Source organism: Mauremys mutica, chromosome 23 (genome assembly GCF_020497125.1).
Source record: "Mauremys mutica isolate MM-2020 ecotype Southern chromosome 23, ASM2049712v1, whole genome shotgun sequence".
NCBI lineage: Eukaryota > Metazoa > Chordata > Testudines > Geoemydidae > Mauremys > Mauremys mutica.
In genome coordinates, this window is record NC_059094.1 from 4602588 (window position 1) to 4613646 (window position 11059).

Below are 11059 nucleotides of genomic sequence, written 5' to 3' on the forward strand. Positions count from 1 at the left end.
GGTAAGCGCTGATGGGGCACCCCCTGCGGCGAGGAGCAGTGCTGCACTGATGGGGACCGCTGAAAGGGTCCCAAGGCAAGTTTACCCCTCGGGGCACCTCAATGGCTGGCATGGGCGGCACCGGAAGGGACAGAATGTCCTTTGCAGGCTGAAAAGGCTCGAGCGTGGACAGCACTGTTATATCCTTGGGGCAGCCGGTGTAGGAAGCAATCACTTGAGGCCAGAGAGCAGGCAGCTAACCAAAACCTCCATTTTATTTACATATATACAGAGAGCTCCTCAGCCGGTTGAAACCGGTTGAGCTAACCCATAATAATCTAACTCAGTTGCCATAGCAACAAAACCATGACAACCAAATACACAACATATTCCTCCCCCCCTAATAAGAACATCCCCTAAATAAAACACACACTAGACTAGAGAAGGAGGGTAGACTGCCTCCATTCCCGGCTAAACCCTGGGGATTATTTTGCCCCATAACCGTGGGTTCGCCCTAGCTAAAGATCCAGCCGATGAGGAGGCCTTCTGTCTCTAGGTGGATTACGGCGAACTACTGGTGTTATTGCACCCGAAAGCACTAGGGGCTCAGGGTCCGCAGCACGAACAGGTGAGGAGGTGGTATCAGCTCGTGCTGGGCAAAGGGGTATCTCAGCCGCCGGCAGTAATGGAGGAGAACAGTCAGAAACAGGTGACTCGTGATTCGATCCCTCACCAGAAGAGGTGAAGTCAGACCCCTCAACTGCAGATGGGTCCTGAGGACTGGCATGACCTGGCAACAGCTGATCTACATGTCGCCGCCAGGTAAGATTCTCTGCAGTCCGGACTGTGTAGGAAACAGGTCCTGTTTGAGTGATGACTGTGGCCGGAACCCATTTAGCTCTGGAAGTATAATTCCGAGCCAAAACTGGCTGTCCCGGGCTAAAGGTTCGGTCTTTTGCTCTGGGTGCCCGTCTGATGACTTGATATTGCTGCTGATGTTGCACAATTTGTCGGGGTTCAGAAGGTTTCAGCAGATCAAAGCAAGTGCGCAGCTGTCGTCCCATCATTAGAAAGGCCGGAGATGCGTGGGTCGTAGCATGAGGTGTGTTTCTGTAGGAAAGTAAAAAGGTATCCAGACGCTTTTGAATGGAGTGTTGTCCCCTTGCTGATTTCAAAGCGTTTTTCATTGTCTGCACAAATCTTTCAGCTAATCCGTTGGTGGACGGATGATATGGTGCCGACGTGATGTGGTGTATCCCATTTGCTTTCATAAAATTTTGAAATTCCTGAGAAACGAACTGCGGTCCGTTGTCGCTCACAAGTTGTTCTGGCAGACCAAAACGACTAAAGAGTCCTCGTAGTTTTTGGATAGTACTCTCTGCAGAAGTGGACTGCATTATAGAGACTTCTGGCCATTTAGAATTGGCATCTATTGCCACCAAGAACATGCTTCCTTCAAGGGGGCCAGCAAAGTCAACGTGAATACGTTGCCACGGGTTTTCAGGCCAGTCCCATGGGTGTAGGGGTGCCCACTGGGGTGCATTCCTCACACCCTGACATGACATACAAGCTTTTGCCTTCTCTTCAATAGCGCTATCCAGTCCAGGCCACCAAAAATAGCTTCGTGCAATTTCCTTCATGCGCACTATTCCACAGTGACCGGAATGTAGCTGTTCTAACATCTGTGATCTCAGTGGTGGTGGAATAATGACACGTCTCCCCCACAACAAACAACCAGATTGGACCAATAACTCCGTCCGCTTGGACATGTAGGGAACAAGGTCGGATGAGACCGGAGAGGTTTGTCGAGATGTTCCATGCATCACCAGGTCCATAACGTGGGACAATACTGGGTCAACGCGAGTTGCCTTCTTTATCTGAGTAGCAGTGATGGGTGTATTCTCTACCTGTTCAAAGTAGAAGATTTCCTTGTGGGCACTATCTTGGTGTTTGACCGGCAAAGGCAACCTTGAGAGGCCATCTGCACTGCCGTGTAGAGTGGATTTCCGATATTTGATTTCATATGTGTGTGCTGAAAGTAACAATGCCCAACGTTGCATACGACTAGCAGCTAATGGGGGAATGCCTGTGTAAGGTCCAAAAATTGATGTCAGAGGTCGATGGTCTGTGAGAAGAGTAAATTTTCGCCCAAACAGGTACTGATGAAACTTCCGAATTCCAAAAACAATTCCTAATGCCTCACGTTCGATTTGGGCGTAGTTAGTTTCTGCTTTGCTTAGAGTGCGTGAAGCAAAAGCAATAGGTCTCTCTTCTCCTGAAGGCATAATATGTGACACGACTGCTCCCACTCCATAAGGGGAGGCATCGCAGGCCAGTTGCAGTGGTAAGGGTGGATCAAAGTGCGTTAGAACTTCAGAATTTAGCAATGCATCCTTAGCTTTGTTAAACGCAACATCACAGGCTTCAGTCCACTTCCAGGCCTTGTTCTGCCCAAGGAGCTCATGAAGTGGTTTTAGCAGTGTGGCTAACTGTGAGATGAACTTTCCATAATAGTTCAGGAGTCCTAGAAACGAGCGCAGCTGGCTTACATTTCGAGGTGGGGGAGCCTCCACAATAGCTTTAACTTTTGCAGGGGCCTTATGAAGACCTGCAGAATCAATGATGTGTCCCAAATATTCAACAGAGGGCTTGAAGAATTCACACTTGTCTTTGCGAACTCGTAGGCCATACTCTTCCAGTCTTTGTAGGGTAGCCTCTAAATTCTTTAAGTGATCCTCTTCATTTCTTCCAGTGACCAGGATATCATCCAGATAGCACTGAACTCCTGACAAGCCACACAAGATCTGGTCCATAGCCCTCTGGAACAGGGCGGGAGCAGATGTTATTCCGAAGGGTAGACGACAGTATCGATAAAGCCCCTTATGAGTCACAATAGTCAACAGCTCTTGGGACTTTTCATCGACGTGCATCTGTAAATATGCTTGACTCAGATCAATCTTACTGAACTTTTGTCCCCCAGCCAGGCCTGCGAAGAGGTCATCGATGCGGGGAAGCGGGTATTGCTCTGCACACAACACTGGGTTGACAGTGACTTTAAAATCACCACAAATCTGGAGAGAGCCATCTTTCTTCACGATTGGAACGATAGGAGTGGCCCATGAGCTATGGGTAACTGGTATTAGGACTCCATTGGTGACCAGGCGCTCCAGGTCCGCTTCGACTTTCGGCCTGATGGCATATGGCACAGTTCGGGCTTTCAGATATTTTGGTGGACTGCCAGGTTTAATGTTCAACGTCACAGTGATTCCCTTCATACTTCCCAAATCATCTCCAAAAACAGCAGCATGTTTCCTTAGTATAGGGGTTAGACTGGTTTCTTCTTTAGTCATCCGGTGCACTTCTGCCCAGTTCAGTTGAATCTTCCCAAGCCAAGACCTACCCATTAAGGCTGGGTAGTTACCTCTCACCACAAACAGTGGCAATTTAGCCACCTGTCCATTGAGCTCCACCTTAACATCAATAGTGCCCAGCATAGGCACAGCTTCTCCCGTATACGTCTTCAGAACAGTTTTTGTTGCCTTAAGCGGAAGATGCTGTAGCTTTTCTTTATACACAGTCTCAGAGATCAGTGAGACGGCTGCACCGGTGTCCAGTTCCATGCGTATACGTTTGCCATCCAATAACGGGGTTACCCAGTATTCATGTGAGCCCATTGCCAAAGACAAAACATGCAGTGGCACTTCCTCTTGCGATGAGGTGTCGCCTTGATCATCCTGGGTCTGCTCTAGGGTATGCAGGGTTCCTCTTTTTGTCAGCCAGACCACAGGCCTCTTTTTCTTTTGTTTACAGGCACTCTCAATGTGTCCCTTTTTGCCACAGTGTCGACACACCAGGTCCTTACACCAGCATTCTGATGCCTGGTGACCCGGCTTACCACAGCGGTAACATTCTTGACTCTGCACAGTTTTGTGGGTCGGTTCTTGTGACACTTTTTGCACCCTAGGGGGTGCACCGATGTATTGTGCCTCCCTTGTAGCCAATTCCATGGAGACAGCAATATCAACAGCCTTCTGTAAGGTAAGCTGAGCCTCTGTCAGTAGGCGCTTCCGTATAGCTTCACTGTACAGGCCACACACTAACCTGTCACGCAGGGCATCATGTAACATTTCTTTAAATTCACAGTGTTCTGCTAGCTTTTTTAAAATGGCTACAAATTGTACAACTGTTTCATCTTCCTTTTGGTCTCTTTTGTGGAACCTATATCTTTCAGCAATTACCAGTGGTTTTGGGGAGAAATGAGACCCCAGGATTTCCACAATGTCACTGTAAGATTTAGTCTCAGGCTTAACAGGGTGTAGTAAGCTGCGTAGCAGAGAGTAGGTTTTAGCCCCTACAACAGTTAAGAATATTGGCACCTTCTTTGCTTCTGTAATGTCATTTGCAATACCAAAAAGCTCAAAACGCTCAGTATACACATGCCACTGCTCTGTATTCTCATCAAAAGGCTCCAGGGGCCTGGTCAGAGTAGCCATGATCTTTAGTTTCACTTTCACAGTCAGTGCAAACAAGCAGCTTTTTTGTTTGTTTGTTCTTTACCTTAACTTCTACTTCCTTCTGTTATTGGAGCAGCACCGGAGTCTCACCCTCGTCGCCAGTGTTATATCCTTGGGGCAGCCGGTGTAGGAAGCAATCACTTGAGGCCAGAGAGCAGGCAGCTAACCAAAACCTCCATTTTATTTACATATATACAGAGAGCTCCTCAGCCGGTTGAAACCGGTTGAGCTAACCCATAATAATCTAACTCAGTTGCCATAGCAACAAAACCATGACAACCAAATACACAACAAGCACCACCAGGTGCTGAGTGCCTCTGCTGCTCCGAAGTTAGAGCCTGACCTCCATCCGGAGGGGAAGAGCTGTCCCTCATGGATCTTTGCTCTCTCACCCTTTACGGGGTATAAGAGAACGTCCCCTCCCAGCTTCTCTTTGCTTTTTGGCAGGTACCAGGGATGGGGATCAGTGCCGGCGGCGCACTCTGCACCCAGGTCGCAGGGCTGGGAGTAAAGTCCGATCTGGTTGGCTCTGAGGCCGGTGTAAAGGCCGACTCCATAAGGAGCGCTCGGAGATGAATGTCCTGCTTCTTTTTGGTCTGCAGTCTGAAGCTCTTGCAAATGTGACACTTTTGGCTAACGTGGGTTTCCCCTAAGCACTTCAAACAGCTTCTCTGGGGATCACTGACTGGCATAGGTCTCTTGCAACAGTCACAAGGTTTGAAGCCCAGGTGTTTGCTCATGTCTTGCTCATGTCCATTCCATTGTAGGTGTGTGCGCTCGCCACATACACCGGTGCTGGAAGTTTTTCCCTCAGTGGTATCTGTAGGGGATTGGCTCTGGCGCTCTCTGGAGTGGCCCCCGTATGGCGCGGCATAAGGGGCACCACTGGCTCCCCCCACTCTCAGTTCCTTCTTGCCGGAAACTCTGACAGTGGGGAAGGAGGGCGGGTTGTGGAATAGACATGAGCAACACATCTCGAAGGACACCAGTTATGAAACTGTTTTGTTTTTTTTCTTCGAGTGCTTCCTCATGTCCATTCCATTGTAGGTGATGCCCAAGCAGTGCCACCAGAGGTGGGTAGGAGTTCACAGACATGTCGATTGCAACACATTTCTGCCAAACCCAGTGCCATCTCTGGCCTGCTGGGTAATGGCGTAATGCATCGTGAACGTGTGTACCGATGACCACATGGCAGCCTTGCAGATGTCTTGGATGGGGACATGCGCTAGGAAGGCCGCTGAGGACACTTGTGCCCTGGTTGAGTGGGCCTTTAGTATAGGTGGTGGCTCAGTCCATGCCAACTCATAACAGGTCCGGATGCACGATGTGATCCAATTAGAGATCCTCTGTGAGGACACTGATAGGCCTTTCATCCTGCCCGCGGTCACGATAGAGTTGGGTCGACTTGAGGAAGGCCTTGGAGCACTCCAGGTGGAAGGCCAGAGCGCACTGGACATATATGGAGATATATCTATCTCATAGAACTGGAAGGGACCCGGAAAGGTCATTGAGTCCAGCCCCCTGCCTTCACTAGCAGGACCAAGTACTGATTTTGCCCCAGATCCCTACGTGGCCCTCTTAGGGATTGAGCTCACAACCCTGGGTTTAGCAAGCCAATGCTCAAACCACTGAGCTGGTGTGCAGCCGCCTCTCCGCAGCAGTCGAGTGTGCTTTTGGACAGAGAACTGGGAGAAAGATCCTGGTTAATGTGGAAGTGAGACACCACCTCAGGCCGAAACGCCGGGTGGGGTCGCAGCTGGACCTTGTCCTTGTAGAAAACTGTGTACGGGGGCTTTGAAGTGAGGGCTTTAATCTCGGAGACTTGCCTCGCCGAGGTAATGTCTACAAGAAAAGCTGCCTTCCTAGAGATGTGACAAGGGGCAGGAGGCCAGAGGCTCAAAGGGAGGCCCCATGAGCCTCGAGAGGACAAGCTTGAGGTCCCATTGCGGAATCGGTTCCTGGACTGGTGGGAAGAGCTGCCCTAGTCCTTCCAGGTCATGTGAGAACACCGATTTGCTCTGGACCTGCTGGTGGAAAGCAGATATGGCTGCTAAGTGCACCTTGATGGAGGAAAGCGCGAGGCCTTGCAGCTTAAGGTGGAGCAGGTAATCGAGCACGGACTGCACAGGCAACCATGTTGGGGAGATGCCACGGTCCTCCACACAGCAGGAAAACTGCTTCCACTTGCCAGGTAAGTCGCTCTGGTGGAGGGCTTTCTGCTTTCCAAGAGAACCTGCTGTACCTGGCTGGAGCAGGCCCTTTCCTCTGGGTTCTGCCACTCAGCACCAAGCCATGAGGTGGAGGGAAGGAAGGTTTGGGTGCAGGAGCCGTGGTCTTGTGAAAGGAGATTCGGACGGCTGGGCAGTGGCCATGGGGGAGCCATGGCCAGGTCCATGCTGGCACTTTCTGTTCTGTCTGGTGGCAAACAGGTCCACCCGGGGAGCCCCCCACCTCCGGAAGAGCACCTGCACAGCCTCCGGTGGAGGGACCACTTGTAGGGACAAAAGAAGGACCTGCTGAGGTGATCCGCAGGCGCATTCTGGAGACCGGGGAGGTGTAATGCCTCCAGGTGAATGTCGTGCTGGGTGCAAAAGTCCCACAATTGGAGTGCTTCTCGACAGAGGGCGGACAAGTGAGCCCCCCGCCTGTTGAGGTAAAACATCAAGGCCATGTTGTCCATGAGTACCTGCACACTTCGGCCAGAAAGGTGCGGCAGGAAGACTCCACAGGCTAGGTGGACCTGCCCTGAGCTCCCTGACATTTATGTGCAATGTCAGCTCCTCTGGGGACCACTTCCCTTGCGTTCGCAACATGCTGAGATGAGCTTCCCCAGCCAAGGTCAGAGGCATCCGATATCAGAGATACTGAGGGTCGAGGACTCTCGAACAGAACTCCTTCCAGGAACATCCTCAGATCTGTCCACCACTGCAGGGAGGTAAGTACCTTAGGTGCAATCATGACAACCTTGTTCAGATGATCTCTGGACAGGGTGTAAACTGTGGACAGTCACCGCTGGAGCCTTGCATGGTGGACATGGTGGCCGCCATGTGGCCCAACAACCTGAGGCAGATCCAGGCCATGGTTATGCCAAGATGCTGGCAATGAGACTCGCCATTGTCTTGAATCTGTCCTGCGGCAGAAATGCTCTGGCAAGGGTGGAGTCGAGAACTGCTCCAATGAATTCTATCCTTTGTACTGGGACTAATGTTGATTTTTCCTCGTTTATCAACAGGCTCAGGGCACGGCACGTGAGCTGCAGCACTGAGATGTCTGGCTGGACTTGAGACCTGGAGTGGCCCTTGATAAGCCAGTCGCTGAGGTACGGGTAAACCTGGATGTCTCGCTGCCTGAGGTAGGCTGCCACCACTGCCATGCATTTGGTAAACACCATCGGGGCTGTAGCCTGGCCGAATGGTAGTGGGTGGGACCTGCCTTGAAACGCAGGACTCGCCTGTGTCCTGGGCATATCGACACAGGGAAGTATGTGTCTTTCAGCTTTCCAGGGCGGGAATGATGGAGACCAGGGAGACCATGAGGAACTTCAACTTCTTGAGATACTTGTTGAGGTCTCGCAGGTCCAGAAGGGTCTCAGACCTCCTTTGGCTTTGGGGATCAGAAAGTACTGGAAGTAGAATCCCTTGCCTCTGTACTCCTGAGGGACTTTCTCCACAGCCCCCACTTGCAGAAGGCTCTGAACCTCCTGGGCGAGCAGCTGCTCGTGAGAAGAGTCCCTGAAGAGGGACGGGGAAGGGAGGTGGAAATAAACTGGAGGGTATAACCCTGCACCACTGTGTTGAGGACCCAATAATCCGAAGTTATAGAGGTCCATGCAGGGAGGAAAGGGGACAGGCAGTTGGAGAAGCGTGGAGAAGCAGGATCCAGGGAACAGGCTGGTAGGTCGCCCTCGGGCGCACCCTGAAAATGCCCGCTTACCATCCTGTTGGTGTCAGGTGGAGTTCAGCTGGGCAGAGGGCGCTGGTGTCTGTAGCCTCTGCCCTTTTTACAGGCAGGCTCCGACCTGGGGTTGCTACGGTTTAAACCGCTTTCTGGCTAGGCCCGAGGTGCAGAGGCCCAGGGTCCTCAGCATCACCCAGGAGTCCTTTAGCCCATGTAGCTTTGTGTCTGTTTGTTCTGCAAACAGAGCTTGGCCATCGAACGGGAGATCCTGTATCGACTCTTGGACCTCCGTCGACAGACCCGACGAGTGAAGCCAGGATGCCCTCCTCATTGAGATGGCTGAGGCCATTGTTCTGGCCACAGAGTCCACCACGTCTGAGGCCGCCTGGATCTTTGAGGATCACGTGGAACTTCTTGGGTCCTTGCTCCACTCTGGCCCTCTCCTTCCCTTTACGGGATGTCAGAGATCATCCCTTCCCGCCCTTTCTTTGCCTCCTGGCTGGCGCCAGGGAGGAGGATTGGCGTCGGCCCAAGGATGGCACTGGCAGAGCCCTCCATACCAACACAGCGGTACTGGGAGCAGAGTGAGACCGGGACGGCTCCGGTGCTAGCGCTGATTCCATCAGGAGCACCTGGAGACGTATGTCTCGCTCCTTCGTTGTCCAAGGTATGAACCCTTTACAGATCCGACATTTGTCACTGCTTTGGATCTCGCCCAGGCACCTCAGACAGCTACTATGAGGATCGCTGATGGGCATCGTTTTTTTACCACGATTGCAGGGTTTGAAGCCTGGGGATCGGGGCTTGCCCCATCCCTAGGCTGAGTCCTGTCCAGGACTAATGAACTAACTAAGGGAAACTAATAACACTTTAACGATTTACAGGGAAGGTTCGTATCAATGGATTGAGACAGAGGAGGCTTGCTGAAGCAAGATGATGTTCCAGCACCGTCACTGGCGGTAAGAAGGAACGGAGGGTGGGGGGAGCTGGCACCCTTTATACCGCGCCATATGGGCCCCACTCCAGAGGGCGCCAGAGCCAGTCCCCTACGGATACTGCGGAGGGAAAAACTTCCAGCACTGGTGCATGTGGGGAGCACACACCTACTATGGAATGGACACGAGCAAGCACTTGAAGAACTAAGGCCTTCTGCTCAAACGTCGCATGGCTTGTGCACAGGCTGGAAAAAAATGTGTTGGACACAAACCAGCTACAAATTAACGTGCGGATGTTGTTGCATTTTGAGCTATTGGGAGAGCAGACAGAAGGCGACGTTGGTCACTGGGAAATAGCCTCCCGTGGCAAATCCTGCACTTGTACAGCCACTAAACACGGCGAGGTCTGTGCTACTCACGGGGTTGGGGCCGGTAGCACTATGGGAGAGGGGTGAGCAGGGCAGCCCCCGCCCCCCACTTCTACCTATCCAGCTTCCTCCCCTTCCTGTACAGGGCTAGCTAGAGCCGAAGTGCATTTATATTGATCTCACTCTGGCCAGACTGGGGGCTGACTGGTCAAAAATCACAGGCCCAGCAAAGCACAACTGGTGCATAGACAGGGCCAGCCACCACCCTTGGAAAGAGAATCACTTTCCAAGACTGTGCTTCTGGTCGCCCCTGAAGATTGAATCCCACTCCCACCAGCCCAGCGCTCAGTCCAGCAGGCTGATCCCAAGTTATAACCAGAATGATACCTGGGGCCCCAGGCAAAGCACACGAGAGCACAATCCTGAGGCTTGAATCTTCGCCCCAGAGTCGTCTCCATGGACTGGGGGCTTGGGGGAAGCTCCTGCCCCTTCCTAGTTCCCAGGGATCTCAGAAAAGCAAGAAGTCAGGAGCTGGGTTACCATCAATGGGCTGGTGGTCACATCAGTCAGGACAGAAAGACTCCAGCGCTGGTCACCCTTCCAAAACTCCTGGTGTCTCAACCCAGGAACAAGCCAACCCAGGGCTTTCCTTGCCCTGCCCGTTTCTGCTGTGAGCGAGGAGATGGCTTTAAACCAGGTGTCTGGATTGTGAGGTCATTGAGCATCATCAGTGAGGTGCCTGATGTAAGGTGAGATGTCACTGTGCAGGGAACTGCATGCCAGCAGGAATGGGGCAGACTAATGCTCCATGCACCTGGCAGAAATGGCCCAAAAGGATTGTTGCCGGCCTCAGTGGTTAGCCAATGTTCAGGGCGTTCCTGGATTGGAGGAGAAATGGATAATGGAGTCAGAATGGATATAGTTTAGTTTCCCTGAACATAGGAGGAACAAACAGCAGCAGGCAGTTTCCTGTTCAGAAATCCAAGCCTGCTTTCCAGCTAGTCCTGTGCCCAAAAGAAACTCTCTCTCATGGCTTCCTCCTAGCGCCACACTCCTACTGCTTCCCTTGCTTTCCCCTCTGGCCTTCTGGTCCTGTCTGCGTCTCACACATCCAGATACGCGCAGCCCTGCTAACCAGTGCCCCAATATCTGCATTTGCAGTTGGTCCCAGGAGCCCTCTCATTCTATCTGGATTAGTTCTTGCTCATGCCTTCCCATGTGGCCTAGTGCTGCAGCTTCTATTGCTTCAACACCTTTTAAACCGGGGCCATTGAACTGCTCCCCAAGGACGCCGGAACGAAGTGTGGCTATCATGGCCCCCAGTGTCTGCGAGGTCACTGACTGCCTGGAGCTCAAAGAGACAGGA

The 11059-nt window shown here is 52.0% G+C and overlaps 1 protein-coding gene across 4 annotated transcripts in view; it reads right to left on the reverse strand.

Annotated features, from left to right (window-relative positions):
* SLFNL1 (schlafen like 1) overlaps positions 1-10548 on the reverse strand; it is a 42194-nt gene extending 31646 nt beyond the window's left edge. For all 4 annotated transcript variants that reach the window (XM_044997989.1, XM_044997991.1, XR_006575110.1 and 1 more), the window contains exon 1: positions 10234-10548. The gene's annotated coding sequence lies outside the window, so the exon portion shown is untranslated. The remainder of the gene's footprint in view (positions 1-10233) is intronic.
* Positions 10549-11059: the final 511 nt, after the last annotated feature.